The 26,142-nt window shown below is 44.7% G+C and overlaps 1 protein-coding gene and 1 long non-coding RNA gene across 5 annotated transcripts in view; both read left to right on the forward strand.

Annotated features, from left to right (window-relative positions):
• Positions 1-5,691, forward strand: part of 0610043K17Rik (RIKEN cDNA 0610043K17 gene) — a 45,403-nt gene extending 39,712 nt beyond the window's left edge. Inside the window, exon 4 of the long non-coding RNA NR_040640.1 lies at positions 5,396-5,691. This is a non-coding gene — a long non-coding RNA (RIKEN cDNA 0610043K17 gene). The remainder of the gene's footprint in view (positions 1-5,395) is intronic.
• Positions 5,692-22,983: 17,292 nt separating this feature from the next.
• The window catches only part of Ak4 (adenylate kinase 4), a 51,294-nt gene continuing 48,135 nt past the window's right edge, over positions 22,984-26,142 (forward strand). Inside the window, exon 1 of one of the 4 annotated variants that reach the window (XM_017319923.2) lies at positions 22,984-26,062. The gene's annotated coding sequence lies outside the window, so the exon portion shown is untranslated. The remainder of the gene's footprint in view (positions 26,063-26,142) is intronic. The other 3 variants (NM_001177602.1, NM_001177605.1, NM_001177604.1) reach the window with 3 other exon arrangements.

Consider the following 26,142-nt stretch of genomic DNA (forward strand, 5'->3'; position numbering starts at 1 on the left):
GCTCACTGAGTGAGTGGATGGGTGGCATCTCTGATTGCTGGTGCTTTGTTGTGTTGGTTGTATCTTTCTGAAACCCAGAGGAAGCTTGGCCTGGAGCCACCAAGTTGATAACTACCTTACTGCAGACTCTGTGGTGTTAGGTTGCAGAGCGGAAGACTGTATTGTGTGCTCCGCCCCTAGCACTGTACCATAGAGATATACCATGAGTGCTCTTCTGTAGGCATCCTCCAGCTACTTTTCTTCACAGCAAAGAAAAGTGCCTGCTTTACTAAAGTGCTTATTGAGAATTAGATTTTATTGCAAATACTTGTTAAAAATTAGGGAGTGGGAGGAGCTGGCTCAGTGGGTCAGAGCACTTGGTGCTCATGCTAGAGGGGTCGGATTGTGTGCTGTGTGTACTTTTGAATGCTTTAGGCTGCAGGTATACAAACGTATGATGGAAGCCATGCATTCATTTTTAACTATTATTATTCTATGCATGCGGGATGCGGGTGTGTGGGTGCACGAGTCACAGTTTGGATGTGGAAGTCAGAGGGAAACTGTGAAGTTGCTTCTCTCTTCACCCTTGGTTCTGAGGATTGAACTTGGGTAGTTGGAATTTCTTGGCAATCACTTTATCCATTGAGTCATCTCGCTGGCCCCAGGAGTAATTAATTTTGTTGGACTAAATTAATAATTTCATGATTTAGGCATCTTAGAGCTACTATTTCATGTGTGTAATGTATGTGGAAGTGCATGTGTGTGTGTGCTCGCAGGTGCATGTGTGTGGAGACCAGAGGTTGATGTTTGGTGCCTTTCTTGAGTGCTCTCCACCTTATTTTTATTTATTTATTTATTTATTTATTTATTATATGTTATATGTAAGTACACTGTCGCTGTCTTCAGACACTCCAGAAGAGGGAGTCAGATTTCATTACGGATGGTTGTGAGCCACCATGTGGTTGCTGGGATTTGAACTCTGGACCTTCAGAAGAGCAGTTGGGTGCTCTTAACCCACTGAGCCATCTCACCAGTCCCCTCCACCTTATTTTTAACATGCTTGTCCACAGAGGCCAGAGCTCAGTGATTGGCTGGCCAACAAGTCCCTGGGATCTTCCTGTGGCTGCCCTATACTCCTAGCGCTGGGGTTATAGGCATGTCTCTAAAGCCATGTTTTACCTGGGTACTGGGGATATGAACTCAGGTCCTCATGCTTGTGCAGTAGGCCCCTTACTGACTGAGCCATCTCGCCAGCCCCAACTATCTCTTTGAAACCTCAAAGTATCCCAGGGACAATGGTGTTTTTATCCCTACTTTACAGATACTGACAATGAAAGTAAGGAGAGAGGTGCCTGGTGCAAGTCTACACAGCCAGAGTAAAGTGGTAGAGCTGAGATTCTTGCCCTGGTACATCCTGGCCAAAGAGCACACTCATCCTGCTGTGCGTACTTGCCTCTGCAGTGTAAAGATGGAAACGTCCCCTTTTCACCACCAGGACCAGGAGGATCTGCCTGTCTATGGGCCACGATGTTTCCCCTCCCCCATTTTCATATGCATGTGTTGTGTCATGTGTAAGAATGCACATATGCATGGCTTTTTGTTTTGTTGCTTGTTTAGCACCTAAGCGCTCGAGCACATTGAGGCCTGAGGTTGACGTCTGCAGTCGTCATCTCTGTCATTTTCCACTGTACTGCGACAGTCTCTCAAAACCCAAAGCTTGCTGATACAGCTGTGAGCGTTTATCGTCAAGAAATCTATCACTGAGCAAGATTGCATTGGTCAACTCTGAAAGCATCCTGAGTGGGGAGGGGAGAGCCCTGCTCTGTTCTCTACTAAACCTTCATCTACAAGACCTAATTACACATCAGCAAATGCTTCAAGTGTATACTCTATGCCAGGGCTAAGAATTTGCTCTCTCTCTCTCTCTCCCTCTCTCTCTCTCTCTCTTCTCTCACAGTTTACATCTGAATGGTTACTGTTTGAAGTTCTGGCCAAAGCAATTGAGTTGGGCTTTTGATAAACAGCATAGTGTATCCGGAAAGAGGAATAGGAGGGTGCAGGACCAGCTGAAAGGCACAAGCACAGTAAAGGAGACCTAGAGACTTGTCATTTAAAGTTGTCAATGTAACCAAATGACAAAAAGCAACCGGCATTGAATTAAATTTATTCTCATAGTTGCCAATAGGTCACCTCTGAAAGCTATAGGTCCTCATTGCTGCAAGCATCCAAGAAGAGGCTGCTCGTGATTCAGGAATGCTATTCAGAGAGACTGTGGAGCTGGGGCAAAAAGCATGGAGCCTTACCCCCATGGTGACTTCAGGCAAGTTACTATGCTCATGTCTTCTATGTAACCAGGGGAAACGTATCCCTCTGAGGGATGTTATAAGTCAGTGGTCAAGTATTTTACCGTCAACTCCTATGGAGCTGGGATATGTGGCTTTTACACCCTTTTAGGAATATGATTCTGTGATTATACATTCGGCCTCTTTGGGTCCATTGTACATGGGTTCCTACCCAAGTGTCTTGGCTAGGGGATGGTGGGACAGCCTCTGTGGGTCCCCAGATTCTCTTCCCTGGAAGCTGGAAGGTTTTAGGAGGTGGAAGAGGAGCATCCAATTCTTCTAGTAGGGATAACTTCCCTTGCTGAGCCGATGGCTCTTCACTTCATTTCATGATGGTCGTAATCCCCAGGGGATTTGCAATTTTCAGAGAAATGCCTTCAGACCTAAAGGCAAGGAGATGAAGAAAAGAAGCCCTGGGGGTGTGGCTAGGTGGTTCGAGGCTGGAGGTTCTGCACCATGAAGACAAGAAAAACAGGAATGTGTGTGTGTGTGTGTGTGTGTGTGTGTGTCCGGGGTACTAAAAGAGCCATAATCAAGGCATAATTCTGTGAATATCCTCCTTTTATGAACAGCTAGTACCCCAAGAGCTTCCTGAGCAAATAGGCTCTGCCAGTGGGAAATGTGATCTGATTTTTCCTTTTCCTTTGCCATGAAAAATTTCCACTCCCACTAGCAGCTCTTTCGGCTCAGAGCCAAGAGTCAGGAGCCTCTTTTCCTACTTTTCCCAGAGGCCCAGAGGTGGTTCCACAGCTTGACTTTCTGGGCCTCCCTGATGCCACTGCAGCATGTTGGTGTCAGAGGTTTTATTCAGCCCAGGCAGAGGCCTGGAGCCTTCCCTTTCCCATTGAGGTGTGGGCTATTGAAAAGTCAACCAGGCCCGGGTGAGGTGGCACACGCCTTTAATCCCAGCACTTGGGAGGCAGAGGCAGGCAGATTTCTGAGTTCTCGAGGCCAGCCTGGTCTACAAAGTGAGTTCCAGGACAGCCAGGGCTCCACAGAGAAACCCTGTCTTGAAAAAAAAGAAAAGTCAACCAGGGGACTCTTGTGGGAGGTGGAAGGGGACCCTGGGTGTTAGAATGGGTTGTAGATATAAAGCACCCGTTTCGGACTTTTGTCTTCAAATGGGTGCTACATTTTGGTTTGCTTTTTATTTATCTGTTTTGAGAAAAGTTCTTGCTAACACACCCTGGCCTCGAACTCACTATATTGGAGGATGACTGTGAACTCCTGATTTCCTTGCCTCTACCTTTTGAGTGTTAGGACTGCAGATGTGTGAGACCACACATCCTGAAGCCTTGGCTAGCCTGGAACTCACACTGTACACCAGGCTCGCCCCGAACTCAGAGATTCACCTGTCTTTGCCTCCTGAGTGCTGGGATTAAAGGATGTGCCACAACCACCTGACTTGTTTGTTTGTTTTATTTCTGGAAGAAGGTTTTACTATGTAGCCCTTTCTGGCCTTGAAGTTTGATATGTAGACCAGGCTGACCTTAAATGTGCAGCGAGTCACCTGCCTCTGCCTTCCAGTGCTAGCATAGCAGGTAAACAATACCATACACCTGTTTGTTTGTTTGTTTTGCTTTTGAGATGGAGTCTTGCTAACACTCTTAATCTCTTACTAGTTCATTATTCAAGCAACTTTTTCATGCCTTGACTATATACTTGATTTTTATAATAATTACACATTAATTGTCTGTCACCCCTGCCAGAATGCAATGTCTGGCTATATTCCCAGGGCTGGACCAAGAAGGCCTTCAATAAATGTAGTGACAGATTAAATGACTGAATGGCTAGTTTGGTAAGAGATAATAAACACAATTCTTTCTGCAAGGGAAAGGGCTAGGGAAGGTGGCATGTTGGTGATGTGAGAGCCTTGAGCTGGGGTACATAATCAGAGATGAGACATAGAAGAGGGAAAAGAGTAGAGGGGACCAGATGGATACACTTGATCCTGGACCAGGACCAGTTCACTTTATATGGACAGAGGAATGCCATAGAAATTAAGCAAACAGGAATAATGACAGAGTATGAAAGCCGGTGTGGAGGGGCAGACCTGAGATCCCAGAACTCAGGTGGCAGAGGCATGAGATATCTGTGAATACAAGGCCAGCCCTCTCTACATAGTAAATTCCAGGCTAGCTAGAGCTGCATAGTGAGACCCTGTCTTTAAATAAACAAAGTGTGTGTGTGGGGGGGGGGGGGTAGTGTTCTAAGCCTGGAGTTCCAACTAACCACTGGGTTTGGGGTCCAGTACCACATGGAACGGGACCCCAAACTCTACTTGAGACCTGCAGAGTCAGTCCCCTTCTCCCGCCAGATCACTTATCGCCGAGCCTACCCATTTTGTCAATATGGGACCGCTTAGAGTCTGAACCCAGAATTGTAAACAGAACTTCAGCCATCCTTCCAACTATGCTGATCTGGGGACCAGTTGAAATTTGAATCCTGAAACTCAGAATGTCCCCAAGACCAAAAGCTAAACATCATCTGGTGCACAGCTTGACAGATTGGGGTAAAGACAAAGAGCCAAACACCTACTCAACGAAGTCAATATCCACACTGGGATCCCATGTCAAAACCACAAACGTAAACAACAAAGATAATATGCCTCCTCTGGAAACCAGCACCTAACACTCCCTGAGAGATCAGCTTAGCTGAAGCACAAGGACTTCAAAATAGGAATTATGAATATGTTCAATGACCTTAAAGTGGCTATGAAAAAAATGTCTGAATGTAGACCATGAAAACACAAACAATTGAATGAAATAATGAATACAATTCAAGATACGAAAATAGAATTTAACAAAGGGATAGAATGGCTAAAGACAAGTCAAACTGAAGTAAAACCTGAATTGAAAAAAGTAGGAAGTGAAGGCTCGATGCCCCAGTGTAGGGGAATGCTAGGGCAGTGAGGCAGGAGTGTGTGTGTGCGGGTGGGGGGTAGGGGAGCACCCTCATAGAAGTGTGTGTGGGGGGGAGGGTGGGATAGGGGTTTGCAGGGGGGAAACCAGGGAAGAGGGATAACATTTGAAATGTAAATAAATAAAATAACCAATAAATTTTTTTTTAAAAAGGAAAAGAAAAAAGGCAGGAAGTAACACAACAAGCTCAGAAGAAAGTCTCGCCAACAGATGGAATGAAATGGAAGAGAAAATGTCAAGTCTTGAAGACAAAGTAGAAAAATGGATCGATCATCCAAAGACTATGTGAACTATAAATTAAAAATCTAGGCATTCAGGGAATCTGGGACAGTATGAAGAGACCAAATCTATGAATAATTGATATAGAGGAAGGAGAAGAAACTCAAGTGAAAGCCACAGAAAATATCTTTTAACAAAAATCATAGAATAAAAAATTTCAAATCTAAAGAAAGAGACTCCTATCAAAATGCATGAGGTATACAGAACACCAAACAGATAGGACCAGAAAAGAAACTCTCTTTGGCATATAAGTGTACAGAACAAAGATATGGGTAAAAAAAGAAGTCACCTATAAAGACAGGGTCGTTAGAAGAGCCTCTCAGTGGACTTTCAATAGAGATTTTGGAAGCCAGAAGGGCCTGGGCAGACATTCTACAAGTTCTGAAAGATGACATAATGCCAGCCCAGACTACCATGCCCAGCAAAACCATCAATCTTAATTGAAGGAGAAAGAAAAACTTTTCATAATAAAAACAAATTTAAGGAATTTAAATCTATCAGCTCTACAGAAGGCACTAGAATGACAACTTCAGTCTGATCAGGTTAGCTACATCCAAGAGGACACAAGAAATAAGTAATCCCTGGACAGTTTACCAAAAGAAGCCAGGTGAGTGACATTGTATCCCTCTTTCTGACTAGGAAGTTAATTTTGGATTTTTGAGATAGAGTCTCTGAGATATAGTCTCTAGCTATTCTGGTACTTGCTATGTTAACCAGGCTGGCTTGGAACTCAAAGAGATCCACCTGCCTCTGCCTCCAGAGTGCTGGAATTAAAGGCATGCACCATGGCACCTGGCTCAAACTTCTTTTTCCGTTTATATATTTATTTGAGGGGAGAGGGAAGGGGCGTGCATACTACTGTACTGGTGTGGAGACCAGAGGACAACGTTTGAGAGCCAGTTCTCTTCTTGAACCACGAGGGTCTTGGGGATCAAAGTCAGTTTATCAGGTTTGGGGGCACCTTTACCCAATGACCCATCTGGCTGGCCCAATAAGCAATCTGGCTGGCCCTGTTCTAGAGTCTTGAGTATACTAAGCAAGTATTGAACTATATCCCTGCCTAAGAAGGGTTTAATTCATTCATCTAAGTTATTTTTGGCAGCCAAGTGTCAGCTTCATCAATGACCTGGGACACGGGATGACAAGACAGATAAGGTCCCTAGGTGATAAGAGGGGGAACTTATCAGCAGACAACTTGGCTTGAATCCACTCTTGACTTACTGTATAATCATTGACCATCCAGTGATTTGTGTATCCGTTTTTGTGACCTGTAAGACAGAGACAATACTGCCTTTTGATTGGTTTGCCTGTTGAGTTGCAAAGCCGTTAACTCTGACCTTATCATGTGTGCAGCACTCAGCAAACATCAGATGTTAATGAGACTTCTTTGTTCACTTTGTAGCAGAGGCTGGCCTGGAACTCACTAAGTAGCCCAAGCTGGCTTTGAATTCAGAATGATCCTGCTGTCCGAAGCCTAGGAATTGCTGGGATTTTTCTCCCCAGGGCAGGGTTTTGCTACATAGGTAGCAGCTGGCCCAAAACTCACAGTGTAACACAGGCTGGCTCTGCATGGATGGGAACACTTCCACTCCAGGCTCTAACATGACTCTTCCTGGGGCTTACTGTCCCCAGTGTGGGGATGGATGTGAGAACATGTATCTGCTTTTTATAGGTAAAGAAACAAAGGTTGGGAAGGCTAAGCAAATTCCTAAGTCAAAAAGAAGGGGTAGGGGTGAAACTTTGCCCTGTTACAGTAACTTTTATTTGCCTGAAGTAATTGTCATCTCCCAGGTTACTGCCTCAGTCTGCTAACCTAGACCTAGTCCTGGAAATTTCTAGCCTCTTTATCTTATCCAGGCTTAGAGCGTTTTTTTGTTTGTTTTTTTTTGTTTTGTTTTTTGTTTTTAGCCTCTGAGACTTACTGAATACGTTCACCTTTCCAATTCTTTCTGAGCTCTGGTTGGTTGGTTCAGCTCAGCTATCTTGGCTCAAACTGATTCAGTCTGACTTCTCTCTCAGCCTCTAACTGAATTGCTCTGCTTGGCCTCAAAATTAACTCAAGCAACCTGTTCTAATCTTCAGGCTCCTTCTGATTCTCTGGCTCATTCTGTTCTCACCTGTATAATTGCTTGTTCTCTCTTCAGCCTGTCTCTATAAAACTCTCTTGATAAAACTCCCTCCCTTACCCCCCACCCTGCTCTTTTAAGTCACCCTTCCTTCCTGTCTCTTCTTGTAAGAGTTGGGCATGTCCTATCTCTGACTTAGTCTGTCAAATCTTTCTCTGATTCATCACTTTGTCTGCCCCTCAATTAGACATCACTTTCAAACATGGGTGCTTTCTTCTACCAACTAACTTTACTTTTGCTGTTAAAGGTATGTACGAAGGGTGTGTCTATGTTCCAGCTAGAGAAGTCTTGTTGCTGGATTAAAATCCCACTACATCTTCCCCCTTTTTGTTTAAGCTAAAAAGTTGTGCACAGTTTAACTATTAAATCTTAAACAATGATCAGTCCTCAAAATTTAAGTCTGAATGTCCTTAGGAAGATCTGTCGAGGGGATGATGCTTCATAATTGCAGTCCTGATTGTCTGTCTTCAGCAACAGTTCATTTCAGCATCAACTTTTTTTTTTTCAATCTGCCTGTTTAATAAATGAAATGTCCTTCTTCAGATGGTTTGCCGAACTATCTCTGTTGGGATTCAGGAATCACCACACAAACCACTCAGACTCTCCAGTCAGAGTTAAACAAGAATAGTTTACTGAGTGAGCACCCCAAGACTGATAGATTAGGGTCACAATCTAGACTTGGGAGCTAAGATTGGACCCTGAATGTTTTTCAGGGCCAGTTTATAAAGGCTAAAACTGCAAAAACAGAGCTCAGGTGTAGGGAGTGTTGCCTGGTGGTTGGCTCTGACTCAAGCTCTTTTGGCTGGCTAGACAGAACAGTTCTAACTGACTTTTATTCTGAGTAAAGTCTATGGTTGTGAAATTTAAGATTAACAGACCTCAGAACGTACAGAACCTAACAGGGTATGTGGTCAGCTTGACTCTGCTCTAAGTCAAGCTATTTTTTTTTTGTATCATTATTACAGCAACAATAGGAAATAGCTGGCAGGCATATTACAACAGAATGAAATGACTGGCAGGCATAGAACAAAAGGGTTACAGCTATGCTAGGGATCAGGCCTTAACTCTGTCTGCAGGGTGGGGTCAGCTTTCTGAGTTGTCTGCACTGATGACTTTCTGTCTCTTCCTTCCTTGAGTCATGCCTTTCATGTGGAAGCTTCTCTTACTCAGATTGCATCTTTATCAATTTTGATGGAGCTCATAGTCTTTCATCATCTGTGGAAATATAGACAAAACCTCTTTCCCAACTTAACACATTCTCTGACTTCCATTCTGATGTTAAACCATCTTTAAAGTATACAGGTTGATCTAATTCAGCAATTTTTCCCCCCACAACCCAGTGTCTTTCGGTTAAGCTTATTCCCCCTTCTTTATCAAGGTATTATTAGATCTTTATGAATCCACATATAAACTAGACATTTAGGCACTTGCATTTGAGCTGGACTTCTCTTCCATCATCAATGGGCCATCTATCTTGATCCTTGATTTCATTAGGTACCATAGGCTCACAATTAAGCATTTTCTGGACTCTTAGTTCCTCTGTCTTATCTCTCTCAAGCCTTTGTAATGTCATAGCTTATTTTTCCTGTTGTATAGCTCTTTTAAAAATCTTTTTTGAGAGGAAATATATAAACATCACAATTGAAAGTAGGGAGGGGTTTATTTCTGTGGTCACAGTTTCGATATAAGTACTGCTATATGTTTTTCAAAACTAACCTTTCTGTCCCCTCAACTCCTACCCTTGGTCTTAAGGGATCTGAAATAAAGTTTCTCATTTTTCTATTGCAGGAAAAGTCTGTCTATATAATAAAAATCGTCTTTTGGGGTGGGTTACTGTCTCAGAGACTCCTATGCCATTCCTTGGGCTGGGCTCAAGGTTCCTGCTGCTTTGGAGTTTCTGAGTCTCTTGGGGGTCCAGATGAAATAAAAAAATCAAAGAACTGACGTTTCCTCTGGAGACAATCGCAGGTGAATTTCTGTTCTTCGGCCTTCTGTCAGATGTCTCCTATCTGTGACACTTCAGTCAGATGTCTATTGCTTTCTGCAACATTGGTGGGTTTCCTTCTTCAATCACAATTTGTTGTTCTTCTAACCGTGTTGAGTGCCAAATGTAAATGTAACTTTTGTTTTTCTGTGCAAACAAAGAACAGCCTCCTTGAATGATCAAAAGGAGAACCTTCTGGCTGGTCTGCCTCTGGGAGCCGATGGTGTTCGTTCTGTGACTCTGCTCTGGAATAAAACAGGGAGTGAGGCTTTTGATCTTTGCCTTCTAGTCTCCGGGTGTGGTGGCAAGTAGAGGGGTTGTTGCTTTGAAATCTGAAATAATATCAGGAGGGTGAAATTTTGAGGTAAGTTTTTCTGAGAGGATCCACACAGAAGGGTAAAGAGAGATGGCTAATTCCCAGGATGAAAAACAAAACCCGACGCTCAGAACACTTTCACTGCACTCGGGAATCATCCTCAGGAGCGACAATTATGATCGTTTGTTGAGAAAGTCACTTGGCAAGTCAGAGTTTGGTAAAGATGATGGCAGTTATCTATACCTGCCAATAGGAGAGCTCTTTGCAGGAAGACCAGAAGCTCTTGGTTGCCCTGGTGGTGGTAACAGTGTGAAAAGACCACCCACCATCTGGTTATTTTATTAGATCACCGGAGGAGAGTGAACCCCTTTGCCTTAATAAAATCTCATGTGTCAAGAAGTAATTTGGCAAAAGAAGTGGCTCCTCTTCACCATGGTTTATTTCAGGAGATTTGAGGGAACCGTCCCAGGCACAGTTCAGGCTGAAGAACTGCAGAGAACTTCCCAGGTGGGTGAAAATGATAACACTAACTACAAACAGAAGCAAGGCCGAGGCAAATGAACACGGTCTGAAACTGGGAGTTCCAATCAGAAAATAATAGCTTTCTGATTTCCCATGATGCGTGTACTCCAGGAAGTTGTCAAACAACTCACATCAGAGAGAGGGGGGGGGGAGAGGGAGGAGAGAGGAAGAGAAAGAGGAAGAGGAGGGAGGAAGAAGAGGAGATGAGAGATGACAGTTTTACAGACATGTTGAAGAGAGAATAAGCTAGACACCGGCGAAGAGAGAATGAGCCAGAGAATGAGAAGGAGCCAGAAGATTAGAACAGGTTGCTTGAGTTAGTTTGAGGCCAAGCGGAGCAATTCAGTCAGAGGCTGAGAGACAAGTCACACTGAATCAGTTTGAGCCAGAACACCTGAATTGATCAGCCAACCAGAGCGCAGAAGGAATTAGAAAGGGTGAGGTTATTCAATAAGTCTCAAAGGCTGATAATATTCTAGGCCTAGATAAGATTGTAAGAAGGCTAGAAGCTTCCAAGATTAGGCCTAGGCAGATGCAGTAGTAAACCTGGGAGATGACAATTCAGGCAAATAAAAATGATTTCCCTCTGTCCCATTGGACATCAGACCACTGTGTCTGAAACCAAGCTGAATAGACTTCATGAGATTTCTTCTAAAGAACATTTCCTATATTCTATTGACTCTATTGGTACGGGGTGGTGTTCTTTCTGTCATCAGGTGGTCATTTGTTTGATTGATCCCTGTTACAACTCTTTAGGAAGTTCTGGATCCATTCACCTTGGACTCCTGACCTTATTCCTTCACCTTCCAAGAGCTAGGATCCCAGGCTCGTGACATGCTGCTGCCTGTCCAGAGATGGAGTTCTTAGGTTTTGTTTCTCCAAAGGAAGCCTAGAAGCTTTGGAATCAGCCATGCTAGGCAGCGCCCCAGTGCTGGCCCTGGCTCACACTGCTACTTTTTGGAGACAGGGTTTTACTCAGCCTTATTTTGAACTCATTCTGTAGCCCGGGCCAAGTTTTCAATTTATTAAATTCTTGTGCTTTTAAGAGAGAGTCTCACTTCGTGTCTATCCCCAGCTGGCTCAGAACATGATATGTAAACCAGCTGGCCTAAAGCCATGTCTGAGCAGTCTTCTCTGATGAACACCCTAAAGCTCTCATGGCTGCTTGCTTACACATACCTCTTGCCTTCTACTTAAATCTAAACCATGTGTCAGGATTCCCTATTGTTCCTCTTTCCAATGCCCTCACACTGAATACATCTTCTCATTCCCCTTTTTTTCAATATTAGTTTCTTTCTTACTCTTTTTATTGGCTTACTGAGAACAGGTGGCGGAGCCCAGCTTGTCAGGGCTGCCAGATGCAGAGACTCTGACCCTAACTCTTGTAACAAAACTGTCAGTGAAACCTTCTGGAGGAAGCCAGAAGCCATGCACAGGAGGGGCGACCTGCCTCACAGTCGAGGAAACAAATCAGCAGAAATTCTGCTTGCTTGTTTTGTATTTGTTTGTTTGTTTTTTTAAAAAAGATTTATTTATTTTATGTATATGAATACACTGTACCTGTCTTCAGACACACCCAGAAGAGGTCATTGGATCCCATGAGAAATGGTTGTGAGCCACCAGGTGGTTGCTGGGAATTGAACTCAGGAAGAGCAGTCAGTGCTCTTAACTAGTGGGCCATCTCTCCAGCCCCTACTCACTTGTTTTAAACTTTGATGTTGCAGGCACTTTTCTAAGAGAGAAGGGTATCAGATCGGGTTCCGTGGCCTTCTCTTCATAGTTTATGGGGTTCTGGTTGTGAAGCAAGATAGCCGAGCACAATTCTAACCTAGAGACAATATGAAAAACCTGCTGTGTGTTTAACTCTGTTGTAGAGCCAGGCAGGGGGCCAGAGTGGGTGGGGAATAAACTGGACTTTGGGGGTTGAGCAGGTACCCCCTTATTATTGATTGACTGATTTTATTTTTAATTAAAAATATTTTATGTATATGAATGTTATGCCTGCCTGTAGGTTTGTGCACCACATGTGTGTCTGATGCCCGTAGGGGCTAAAAGAGAGCATCAGATCTCCTGGAACTGGAGTTATACATGGTTGTGAGCCACCATGTGAGTTCTGGGAATCTAGGGTCCTCTGGATAAGGAGCCAGTGCTCTTAACTGTCAAGTCACCTCTCTTGTCCCCTGTTTAATTTGTTTGTTTGTTCTTCTTTGTTGGTTTAATTTTTTGAAACAAGTTTTCTCTATCATGTATCTCTGGCTATCTTGCAACTCACTCTGTAGACCAGGCTGGCCTTGAACTCAGAGATCCACCTGCCTCTGCCTCCCTGACTTCTAGGATTAAAGGTGAGCTTCACCATCGCCCAGCTATTTGTTATGATTTGGTTTCCAAATAACACCTTACTACAGTGCTTTGGAGGACCTCTCACTTGATATATAGACCAGGCGGGCCTTGACTCAGTTTCACAAGTGCTAAGACCCTGGGTTACACCTCCATGTCTGGTTAGCGGCCCCTCTTTATTCAGATAATGAGAATATCCAAGGTCTGAAAGGGACAGATCTGAGAGGGAAAGAGCTGGTCAGAGTAGGTGAGACACAAACAGAATGGCATGAGATGAGAGTACAGAACCTGTTTAATCATCAGTGGCTGCTTGCTGGCCAATACAAACATGAGATAGTGTGCTTTTCCCTAAACATGTTGACAGCTGGTCTGTGTAACAGTCAGCTTTGTGTCACTGTAATGAAATAATAGATATTGGCTACTTATGAAGTAAGAAGAGGTTTATGTTAACCTATAGCTCTGGAGATTCAAGTGTAATATCAGGTAACTGTGGATGGTAATGTGAGTTTGGGGACAGAAGGAAGAGGGAGATGGGAAGGGGGAGAGAAACAGATGGAGACAGATTGATAAATGCCTTCTGAATGTGTGGCTCCCAGTGACCTACGAACCTCGCAGAAGGCATCTCTTAAATATCCACCGCACCTCTCAGTACCCCCCACCTTGTGAAGCAGGCTTTCACATACTGACCTTTGGGAAACATTCATCAAAACACAGCCCAGGTGATTCCAGTACATTTCTGGGACTTGACCTAAATGAATAGTGTCAAGCAATATAGATGAGGCAATTTATGTTTATAGTTTTTATTGAATAAATGCCCTTACTCAACATCCATTGACTGGCTGGGGCAGAGGGACAGTGGTACATGCATGCAAGCACTTGGGAGGCTGAGTCAGGAGGATCAAGAGTTCAAGGCCATCCTTCCATACGTAGTAAGTTTGAGGCCAGCCTGGATTGTATAAGTCTCTGCTACGAATCAAAACTAAGATTACCCTCTTTTACTTTGACTGAAAAGCTTCCTGGCAGACATATTTAAACTTTTCCTGGTTTTGGATTCCTTGATCCTGATAATAATAAGTTATTAAGACAGAATCCTGCTACATAGCTCCAGCAGGTCTGGAGCCCCTTACGTAGCACAGGGTGGCTTCCAACTGTGGATCCTTCTGCCTCTGAGGGCTGAGATTACAGCTGTGTCAGTCCACATCTGGCACAGGGACTCCTGACTACCTGTATGTCCCCAGGGTTGGCCCAGTGGCTGCTGCTACAGGGCCTCCGTGTGCATTATTAAATGAACTAATGTGGCAGAATCAGTTGGCAATCAAGTAACTCACCTTAACCAGAAATGCTGAAATGTTTTCCACTCATGACCCCTGTATTAGTCAGGGTTCTCTAGAGTCACAGAACTTACGGATAGTCTCTAGTTAGTAAAGGAATTTATTGATAACTTACAGTCGGCAGCCCAATTCCTTACAATTGTTCAGTCGCAGCTGTGAATGGAAATCCAAGGATCTAGCAGTTACTCAGTCTCACACGGCAAGCAGGCGAAGGAGCAAGAGCAAGAGCTAGACTCCCTTCTTCCAATGTCCTTATATTGTCTCCAGCAAAAGGTGTAGCCCAGATTAAAGGTGTGTTCCACCACACCTTTAATCCCAGATGAAAGGCATAGCCCAGATTAAAGGTGTGTTCCTTAACTCGGAGATTCAATCTTCTGGAATCCATAGCCACTATGGCTCAAGATCTTCAAACCAAGATCCAGATAAGGATCTCCAAGCCTCCAGATAAGGGTCACTGGTGAGCCTTCCAATTCCGAATTGTAGTTCATTCCAAATATTGTCAAGTTGACAACCAGGAATAGCCACTACAATCCACCCCTTGTCAACTTGACACAAATAATATCTCATGTTCACATGAAACAATAACAAGGTTGTAAATACGCCTAACATGATATAACTATCCCTCGTACAATCGCAAACGCATTAGTAAATTTACAATGGGCATTCATATTACTTTATAATCCTCGTTTCTGCAACTGGTTACGTGGCCTTAATTGGTATTTATAACTACCTTCCTCTACTACCCATTCTGTATTTCCTTCACCTTCAGCCAGCACCTCAGCAGGTCTTGGCTCTTTTCCTGGAGGATTGACCCATACCTTCATTCCTGATGGATCTGCGTTCTTTGTCATCCTGCTTGGATTAGGCTGTTGTAGTTTCCCATTGACTTTAATCACAGGACATGGTAGTACTAAGAGGCGCCCTAAGGGATCTCCTACACTCCAGACATAATCTTGCTTACCACCATTGTGAAGAGGTAATCCAATTTCTCCATGGTAATCTGGATCTATCACCCCTCCTAACACTGTTATTCCTTTTTTAGCCTGTTGGTTTAAGGGCATTAGAAGCCCAAAATGACCAGGGGGAAGTCTGAGCTTCCAGTTCAATGAAATGTTTGTTGTAGCTCCTGGTAGGAGCACTCCCCTCTCTGGAGCCAAAACTTCTAAGCCAGCAGAACCTAGAGTTATGGGGACAGGAAGCAAAAATTTTCCTAGAGGGTCACTAGGAGTGATAGTAAGTGGAACTATTCCGTTTTCCACCCCTTGATTCCTGGACCCATGAATCCTGGCTATGGGTGAAACTGTACCATATATCGAGCGCTGATTCAAAGCATATACTGCCTTCTGAAGAACTCTGCCCCAGCCTTCCAAGCTGTTACCACCTAATTGGCGCTGTAACTGCGTCTTCAAAAGGCCATTCCATCTTTCTATCAGCCCAGCTGCTTCAGGATGATGGGGAATGTGGTAAGACCAGTGAATTCCATGATCGTGAGCCCACTGTCGTACTTCTCTGGCTGTGAAATGAGTTCCTTGGTCAGAAGCAATACTGTGTGGAATACCATGACGATAGATGAGGCATTCTGTCAGTCCGTGAATGGTGGTTTTAGCAGAGGCATTACGTGCAGGAAAGGCAAATCCATAACCAGAATAAGTATCTACTCCAGTAAGAACAAAACGCTGTCCTTTCCACGAAGGAAGTGGTCCAATGTAGTCAACCTGCCACCAGGTTGCTGGCTGGTCACCTCGAGGAATGGTGCCATATCTGGGGCTCAGTGTTGGTTTCTGCTGTTGGCAGATCTGGCAATCAGCAGCAGCTGTAGCCAGGTCAGCCTTGGTGAGTGGAAGCCCATGTTGCTGAGCCCAAGCATAACCTCCATCTCGACCACCATGGCCACTTTGTTCATGTGCCCATTGAGCAATGACAGGGATGGCTGGGGAGAGAGGCTGATTGTCCACAGAACGGGTCATCTTATCCACTTGATTATTGAACTCCTCCTCAGCTGAAGTCACCTTTTGGTGAGCATTTACATGGGACACAAATATCTTCACATCCTTTGCCCATTTGGAGAGATCTATCCACATACTTCTTCCCCAGATGTCTTTCTCACCAATTTTCCAATTGTGATCTTTCCAAGTCCCTGACCATCCAGCCAATCCATTGGCTACAGCCCATGAGTCAGTGTATAATCGTACATCTGGCCATTTCTTCTTGCAAACAAACTGTAATACCATGTGTACTGCCCGAAGTTCTGCCCACTGTGAAGATTTCCCTTCACCTGTGTCTTTCAAGGTTGTCCCAGAAAGGGGTTGTAATGCTGCAGCTGTCCACTTCTGGGTGGTGCCTGCATAACGTGCAGAGCCATCAGTAAACCAGGCTCTAGTCTTCTCCTCTTCAGTCAGTTGATCATAGGGAACACCCCATGAGGCTATAGGTGCATGCTTGGCAGCAGATGGCATTGTAACAGGAGTAGAAACCATAGGCATTTGAGCAACTTCTTCATGTAACTTGCTTGTGCCTTCAGGACCTGCTCTGGCCCGATCACGTATATACCACTTCCATTTGATAATAGACTGCTGCTGTGCACGTCCCACTTTATGACTTGCAGGGTCTGATAGTACCCAGCTCATGATGGGTAGTTCAGGTCGCATAGTGACTTGGTGTCCTATTGTCAGACGTTCAGTTTCCACTAAGGCCCAATAGCAGGCCAAGAGCTGTTTTTCAAAGGGAGAATAGTTGTCTGCAGATGATGGTAGAGCTTTGCTCCAAAATCCCAAAGGCCTTTTCTGTGATTCACCTACAGGGGCCTGCCAGAGGCTCCAAACAGCATCTCTATCAGCCACAGACACCTCAAGTACCATCGGATCTGCTGGGTCATATGGTCCAAGTGGTAGAGCAGCCTGCACAGCAGCCTGGACCTGTTGAAGGGCCTTCTCCTGTTCCAGGCCCCACACAAAGCTAGCAGCTTTCCGAGTCACTTGGTAAATAGGCCTAAGTAACACACCCAAGTGAGGGATGTGTTGTCTCCAGAATCCAAATAGACCCACTAAACGTTGTGCTTCTTTCTTGGTTGTAGGAGGGGCCAGGTGCAATAACTTATCTTTCACCTTAGAAGGAATATCTCTGCATGCCCCACACCACTGGACTCCTAAGAATTTTACTGAGGTAGATGGTCCTTGAATTTTGGTTGGATTTATTTCCCATCCTCTGATACGCATATGTGTTACCAATGAGTCCAAAGTGGTTGCTACTTCCTGCTCACTTGGTCCAATCAGCATAATGTCATCAATATAGTGCACCAATGTGATATTTTGTGGAAGATCCAAACGATCAAGATCCCTTCTAACTAAATTATGACACAGGGCAGGAGAGTTAATATATCCTTGAGGCAAAACTGTGAAGGTATACTGTTGGCCTTGCCAACTGAAAGCAAATTGCTTCTGGTGGTCCTTATGGACAGGTACTGAGAAGAAGGCATTTGCCAGATCAATAGCCGCATACCAGGTGCCAGGAGATGTGTTAATTTGCTCAAGTAAAGAAACTACATCTGGTACAGCAGCTGCAATTGGAGTTACTACCTGATTTAGTTTTCGATAATCAACTGTCATTCTCCATGATCCATCTGTTTTCTGCACTGGCCAGATAGGAGAGTTAAACGGAGATGTGGTGGGAACCACCACCCCTGCGTCTTTCAAGTCCTTGATAGTGGCAGTAATTTCTGCAATGCCTCCAGGAATACGATACTGTTTTTGATTCACTATTTTCTTTGGCAAAGGCAACTCTAAAGGCTTCCATTTGGCCTTTCCAACCATAATAGCCCTCACTCTACAGTTCAGGGAACCAATATGAGAATTCTGCCAATTTCTGAGTATATCTATCCCAATTATACATTCTGGAACTGGGGAAATCACCACAGGATGTGTCCGGGGACCTACTGGACCTACTGTGAGTCGGACATCAGTCAAAACTCCATTAATCACCTGCCCTCCATAAGCCCCTACTTTAACTGGAGGGCCACAATGTTTCTTGGGATCCCCTGGGATCAGTGTCAACTCAGAACCAGTATCCAGCAGACCCCGAAAAGTCTGATTATTTCCTTTTCCCCAGTGTACAGTTACCCTTGTAAAAGGCCGTAGGTCCCTCTGGGGAAGAACTGGAGAAAGGGTAACAGCAAAACCTTTGAGTGTCTTATCAAGATCCTTCCTCAGCGGAACCTGGCCACCCCTTCATTCAAGGGGTTCTGGATCTGCAAACTGTCTCAAGTCTGGAAATTGATTCACTGGCCGAGATTGCTGTTTACCACGATCTAATGTAGCCTTTCTTTCATTTGGCTGTTTACCACGATCTAATGTAGCCTTTCTTTCATTTGTTTGAGAATTTTTCTGCTTATACAGATCAAACAAATATGCAGTAGGCTTCCTATGTATTTCATTCCTGGAAACACCATGATTGGTTAGCCAGTACCAAAGGTCCAACCGAGTCATGCCATTATAAATTTCACCTCTCCTGTGCTGACCATTACTGGGTATGTTATTATAAACATTCTTTTGTCTACGCTGTCCATTATAATAACTAGAATCACCTTGTCTCGGGCGATTCAATGCTGCCACCTGGCCCTTGTTACCTCGGAATCCAACTAAACCCAGTGAATTTAATTCATCTAATTGAGCAGAAGCATCTCCAATGCTAAGATCTGGCACAAGGAAAAGGGAAAGAACAAAACCCTTCAAATGTGCTGGTGCCCCTCTCACCAATTTGCGTCTTATAGAGCTGGTGAAAGGCATATCTTCTGGACCTTCCCATTGTGGACAATTATGCTTTACACAATATATCCACTCTAGCATTGCAATTTCCCTAAGTCTTAAAATCCCTTCATCAACACTAAGCCATGGAATATCAGGCATCTCCAAGTCATTTCCAGTAGGCCATCTTTTGATAAACACCTCAGCCAACCATTCAAACAAACTTTTGACACCTTTTTTAACTATGCGAGCTTCCGTATTAAACCTAGAATCTCTACTCAGAGGACCCATGTCAATAAACTCAGCCTGCTCTAGTTTTATGTTCCTTCCACCCTTATCCCACACCCTTAAAATCCATTCCCACACATATTCACCAGGTTTCTGCTTGAATGAATTAGCAAACTCATTAAGCTCCTTAGTAGTGTAGCGAATTTCCTCATGGACTACACTTTCTACCTCCCCTCTAGGAGCCTGTTTTGCTTTGAGTCTGGTTACAGGTCTAGAAGAAACTATTGGTGGGCCGTGAGCAGACTCTGCAAAATTAATTTCCTCATGTGGGGAAGGCATTATTTCAAGAGGTGGGGCTGAGGGTACTACTTCCTCAGGTGGGGCAAACCCTTGAGAATCTGAGGATTCAAAATTCTCAGCTTCAACATGGTCTTCCCACACATCCCCATCCCATGTTGTAGGATCCCATTCTTTGCCAATTAGAGCCCTTACTTTAACTGTCGACACACTCTGATGCTGAGACTTGAATTTTCGCTGTAGTTCAGCCAACCTTACAATGAGAGTTTCTGTTTGATTTTCTGCAACTTGAGCTCTATTGCTACAAGAGAGAAGATTCTCCTCAAGGACACACTTAGCAACTTTTAGATCGTTTACTTGTGTCTGGAGCCTTTCGATTTTATCACACAACTCCTTCCTTTCATTCATCATTTTTTCCACAGATACTAAGAGCAGCCAGCCAGTAAAATCATTTTTCGATTTTTTCCCCATCTTGTAGAAAGCTTTGTGCACTGAATCACCTAATTCATTAAGAAAATCAAGGGCATTAGCTTCTTTAAGTTCGGAATATAGTTTCAACCATGGGTCTTCAAAATTCTCTGAGCTCCCAGGAGGGAGAGAATCTGGAGAGGTTTCAATAGTTGAAAGTGCTGGTGGATCAACAAGCCAATTCCAGAATTTTAAAAGATTCATCCTTGTACTTCTATTACTCTAGAACCACTCCTGGTACCAACTTCTGTATTAGTCAGGGTTCTCTAGAGTCACAGAACTTACGGATAGTCTCTAGTTAGTAAAGGAATTTATTGATAACTTACAGTCGGCAGCCCAATTCCTTACAATTGTTCAGTCGCAGCTGTGAATGGAAATCCAAGGATCTAGCAGTTACTCAGTCTCACACGGCAAGCAGGCGAAGGAGCAAGAGCAAGAGCTAGACTCCCTTCTTCCAATGTCCTTATATTGTCTCCAGCAAAAGGTGTAGCCCAGATTAAAGGTGTGTTCCACCACACCTTTAATCCCAGATGAAAGGCATAGCCCAGATTAAAGGTGTGTTCCTTAACTCGGAGATTCAATCTTCTGGAATCCATAGCCACTATGGCTCAAGATCTTCAAACCAAGATCCAGATAAGGATCTCCAAGCCTCCAGATAAGGGTCACTGGTGAGCCTTCCAATTCCGAATTGTAGTTCATTCCAAATATTGTCAAGTTGACAACCAGGAATAGCCACTACAACCCCCCATATATTAGGCGTACAAGTCAAACATTGAATTGTAATAATAGAGATATTAATTTAAAAACAATTTTTGTATACGTATAATTTTTCACTCTATTAAAATGAGATAAATCTGCATACTAAGGAGATGGACATGATTGTTTATTTTTCCATAAGGAAGTAACTCTTGGCTAGGAGTGGTAGTGCATGACTTTGATCCTAATACTCAGGAGGCAAAAGGAGGTGGATCTCTGTCCGTTCAAGGCCATCCATCATTATCTACATAGTGAGTTCTAGGACAGCCAGAGCTACATAATAGAGGAATCTTGTCTCCCAAAATTAAACCAAGAAAACCCACAAACAATAAACAATGAAATCTTGCTGAGAGGTGGGCACACATCCTAGACTCCCAGCATTTAGGAGGTAGATACAGAAGGACCAGGAACTCTAGATCATCCTTGGTGATACCTGAGTTCAGGTTATCTTGGACTACTTGAGCCTAAGTTTCAAAAACAAACAAACAGCCAGCCAACCAACCAAACAAGAATTTTGAATATTTGATACCCTTTTCTGAATATTTGATACCTCAGAACTGAATAAAAATGGATCCATAAAGACATCAAAATGGCTGCTCTGTGGGTGGGAAGGGAAAGCAAGGACAGGGGACACTTTTCCAGCTAAATGGGAACTGGACAGAGGAGGCCTTGTAAGCTAGGATGGGGCTTGTCAGCAGACAAGGGAGCCTAGATGCTAGCTTTGAGTTTAACAAGTTAGTAGGCATCATAGTTACATAGTACACATGTCCCTCTTGCCAGAGATAAGGATAATGACTCTTCCTTACCAAGCGGGAACTTTCTTCAAGCCCCTGAGAGAATGGTGGGTTTTGTCTAAATGCAGTACCTTGGGAACAGAACTTTCTTGGGGGAGCCACACAAGGACATAGACCACCTGCAATTTTGATTTATGCCAGCCACTTTTGAGAATACCACTTCCTATAAATATGTTTACATGAGTGCTGGGAACTGAACTGCAGTCTTCATGCTTGCACCAGAGGCACCTCACAGACCGATCTAGCTCCCTAGCTCCTGGAAAGAAATTATTTAGAAAATAACTTAACAGTTAGCATTTCTTACATAACTTAATGGAAGGGCTAAGATTTTTTTTCTGCTGGAATTTAATCTAATCTAAATTTAAAGTTGTTCAGTGTCTCTGGACACTGAGAAACAAAAGCCCAAGGCTTATATCTCATCAAGGGGACACAAAGCCTATGGCTTCAGACACTGTTCAATGTCTGAATGAGGAAAGAAACTGATGTTGTCATTCAGATCAGAGGGGAGAAAGATGCCACAAGATGCCACAGAGGAGACTGGTATCTTGGGGATTGAGAAAGATAATTCTTTTTTTTTTTTTTTTTTTTTTTTTTTTTTGAGAAAGATAATTCTAAGTTTTTAAATATGGTTCTATTTAGGCAAATGAGGGCTTTTCAGGAAAGGTAGTTCTAATGTGACGATCAGAACCCGGAATCTGGATGTTCCCCCTCTGGTGTCCTCCTTGACCCATAAAGCTGCTCTCTAGCTTCAGGGTCAGCAAAATCTAGTTTATGACTTTAGAAAAAGAGAATGAGGACCTGTCCGCAGAACTCACAGTCTCAGAATAAATGGACTAGCCGGGTGTGGTGGCCCAGGCCTTTAATCCCACCACTCCAGGGGCAGAGGCAGGTGGATCTCTGTGAGTTGGATGCCAGCCTGGTCTGCATACTGAGTCCAGGCCATCCAGGGCTACATCGAGACCCTGTTTCAAAAAACAACAAAAAGGAGATTTCCTACTGGGTTTTACAATTTTATTTAAAGTTTTCATTTTATGTGGATGGGTGTTTCATCTGCATTTACGTTTGTGTAGCACATGCCTTCCTGGTTCCTGCGGCTGGCCAGCCCCCTTGGACCTTGGGTTATAGATGGTTGTGAGCTGCTATGTGGGTGTAAATGGAACCTGGCTGTGTCTTCAGAAAGAGCAGCCAGTACTCTTAACTGCTAACGAGCCATCTCTCCATCCCTATACTGGCCTTTGTCTGTGTGTGTACACATGCGCGCACACACACACACACACACACACACACACACACACACATATATGCAGAGGCAGAGACAGAGACACTCACTTATGTAGCCCTGGCAGGCCTAGAAGGCACTCTTCTGGCCTTAAACTCAGAGATCCATTTGGTGCTTTCTTCCCTTTGTTAGGATTAAAGTTGTGAGCCACTATGCCCAACTCTGCTGGGCTCTTTAAAGAGATAAAGTTAGGTTTGTGTGTGTGTGTGTTTTTTTTTTTTTTTTTTTTTTTTTCAGAATCGTGTCAAGGTCAACAGCTTCAGGTTGTTCCCTCCAGAAAGCACTTCTGTTTGCCAACTGTCTTTTTTGAGGTTCCTGGACAAACAGCCAAGTTCCTCACCAACAGCACAGTGGTTCCTGTGGTGAACTATCAGAGCCCTCCTGCTGAATGGAGGACCCAGGGAAGGTGGCTCCCTTTGCATTTTGGGATAGGGTTTCTCATTGAACCTGGAACTCATTAGTTTGCCTGGACTGGTTGGCCAATAAGCCTCGGAGATCCTGCCTCTCTTCCTGCTGTCACTATGTCCAACCATCAGTACACAGGTGCTGTGGGCTGAACTCAAGTCGTCATGCCTTGGTGGCACACACTTTGCAAGTGAGTCACCTTCTGGCCCTCAGCAAGATGTTTTAACAAGCTCTCTAGGTGGTTCTGATGTAGGCTCTTGTCTAACAATCCCTGTAAGGAGCTATCAGCTGCTTTTATTACAGAGCATATGGCAAGAACCTAAGAGATGTAAGCCCCCTCACACTGGAAGCCTTTCTTTTTGTTCTTCGGCAAAAGGCTCATCGAAGGAGCCCACAGTAAAATCTATAGCACACGGGGGTATTTTAGGAAATGAGTCTACGGAACAAACGTTGGCACAGGGGGTTGGTGGCCTGAGCGTGTCGTCTTGCCAAGACTGTGTGGAATGGCAACGAGGGAAGCTGGATTGGCAAGATACCATATCAGGCTCTGTCTCCTGCCTCCGTCACACACTACAGCCGGGAATCTAGGAGGCTCTTTCCCACGGATTCCTCACTACACTGTGTCTCACCATCTCTCAGTTATGCTCAGAATTCTGCAAAGGATTTCAGCAAAGCAGGCAGGCCCCTTAGGAAGGAGGTGGGACACACCGAGGTGGGCAAGTAGCAGAGATGGGTTTTTACTTTAGCAGTGTTCCTTGTAACTGCAGAGAAAATAGAAGGGTGTAGAAGACAGATGTACAGGTGATCATCCCAGTATTTGGATGAGAAACTGAGGGCTTTCATGTAGCAGAATTGAGAGTAGGCAGCAGGGCTTGGTGACCCGTTACTATAATCCTGGTAGCAGCCTTATTTATAATAGCCAGAAGCTGGAAAGAACCCAGGTGCCCCTCAACACAAGAATGGATACAGAAAATGTGGTACATTTACACAATGGAGTACTATTCAGCTATTAAAAAGAATGAATTTATGGAATTCCTAGGCAAATGGATGGATGGACCTGGAGGGCATCATCCTGAGTGAGGTAACCCAATCACAAAAGAACTCACATGATATGTACTCATGAAAAGTGGATATTAGCCCAGAAACTTAGAATATCCAAGATATACCATATAATTTGCGAAACACAGGAAACTCAAGAAGAACGAAGACCAAAGTGTGGACACTTTGCCCCTTCTTAGAATTGGGAACAAAACACCCATGGAAGGAGTTACAGAGACAAAGTTTGGAGCTGAGACGAAAGGATGGACCATCTAGAGACTGCCATCCTCGGGGATCCATCCCATAATCAGCCTCCAAACGCTGACACCATTGCATACACTAGCAAGATTTTGCTGAAAGGACCCTGATAGAGCTGTCTCTTGTGAGACTATGTCGGGGCCTAGCAAACACAGAAGTGGATGCTCACAGTCAGCTATTGGATGGATCACAGGGCTCCCAATGGAGGAGCTAGAGAAAGCACCCAAGGAACTAAAGGGATCTGCAACCCTATAGGTGGAACAACAATATGAACGAACCAGTACCCCTGAGCTCTTGACTCTAGCTGCATATGCATCAAAAGATGGCCTAGTCGGCCATCACTGGAAAGAGAGGCCCATTGGACATGCAAACTTTATATGCCCCAGTACAGGGGAACGCCAGGGCCAAGAAGTGGGAGTGGATGGCGACGGAGTGGGGGAGGATATGGGGGAACTTTTGGGATAGCACTGGAAATGTAAATGAAAAAAAAATACCTAGTTAAAAAAAAAAAGGCAGTGGCAAAAGCATGGTGAGTTCAAGACCATCCTGGGCTGTGAAGAGAAGCCCTGTCTCAAACAAATCAAAGCAAAGGCTGAGGCATGTGGGAGTATTGGTTGGTATGTGAGGGGCAAGGAAAAGAAAGCCGCCGTTTGAGGTGGTGAGCAGAGTCGAGAGTATTATATCCTTGGCAAAGAAGCCCTGGGATCCTCTGTCCTTCTCTCTCTTCCTCGGAGTACAGCCAAAGTCATCCTTCTCTTCCTCCTCTTCAGGGCGCTGGCATTGGATGGAGCCAGTCAAGGTTTTAAAACTTTGGCTGCAACTATGGGGCCAGGATTCGATCATTTGTTGTTGTTGTATATCAAGCAAAAAGAAGAGCGTTGGGTATACAATAGATCTTTTTTTACTTTTTTTTTTTTTTTTTTTTTTTGAGATTAGGTCTCAATAAGTAAGTAATAAGTTCAGGCCCGCCCACAACTTTCTACTCTTGCCAGGGCCTGCAGTGAACACTGGTGTAAACCACCCTGGTTTAAGGGACAGTCTCAGGCGTTTTGATTCCCTCACAGGGATTAAAACAAAGAGATCTCCACTTTACACTGCTAAGTATATGAACGAATGGTGCGTACATATTCCAAGCCTTCCTCCATCGGTACCTGTAAAGGTTGCATAATAAAATCACACAGCCTAGAATTGGACACAGGGTAGGCGCTCAACAAGTTGTGTTTTTCCTTCCCCTTGACAATAGACCGGGTCCCCAGGCGGTTCCTTTCTCTCTGGGCGTCTTCATCTCCGTTCGCCCCCGCAGCCTCAGCCTGGCTCCGGACACGCCGGGAGGGGAGAGGAGGGGGCGCGGCGGCGGTAGCGTGGAGCCGGCTCCCGGCTTACGTAAGAAGCAGCGAGTCCCGCGCGGCCAGCCCGGCAGAGGCGGCGCCGCCCAGCGGGATCCGGGCTAAGTCTGGCCGCGCTCCTTTCCACCGAGGTGTGTGTCTCCCCGGCTGCTCGGGACGGAGGTGGGCCCCTCCAGTTGCAGGCAGCGGCCACTGTGGGGGGAAGCGACAGTCACCGAGAAGCGCCCGGAGAGCTGCTCCCACTCTGCCCACGTGCGGGGACCGGCAGGGGCTTCCCGGAGTTGCGCGCCTGGACTGGGCAGCAGGGAAGGACTCGGGTGGGTCTGACTGACCTCTGACCCCAGAGGGCCGAGCTTGCAGGCCGGGGGATGGGAGTGGGGGTGGGGTGGGGGCTGCG

The sequence above is a fragment of the Mus musculus genome, chromosome 4 (genome assembly GCF_000001635.26).
Source record: "Mus musculus strain C57BL/6J chromosome 4, GRCm38.p6 C57BL/6J".
NCBI lineage: Eukaryota > Metazoa > Chordata > Mammalia > Rodentia > Muridae > Mus > Mus musculus.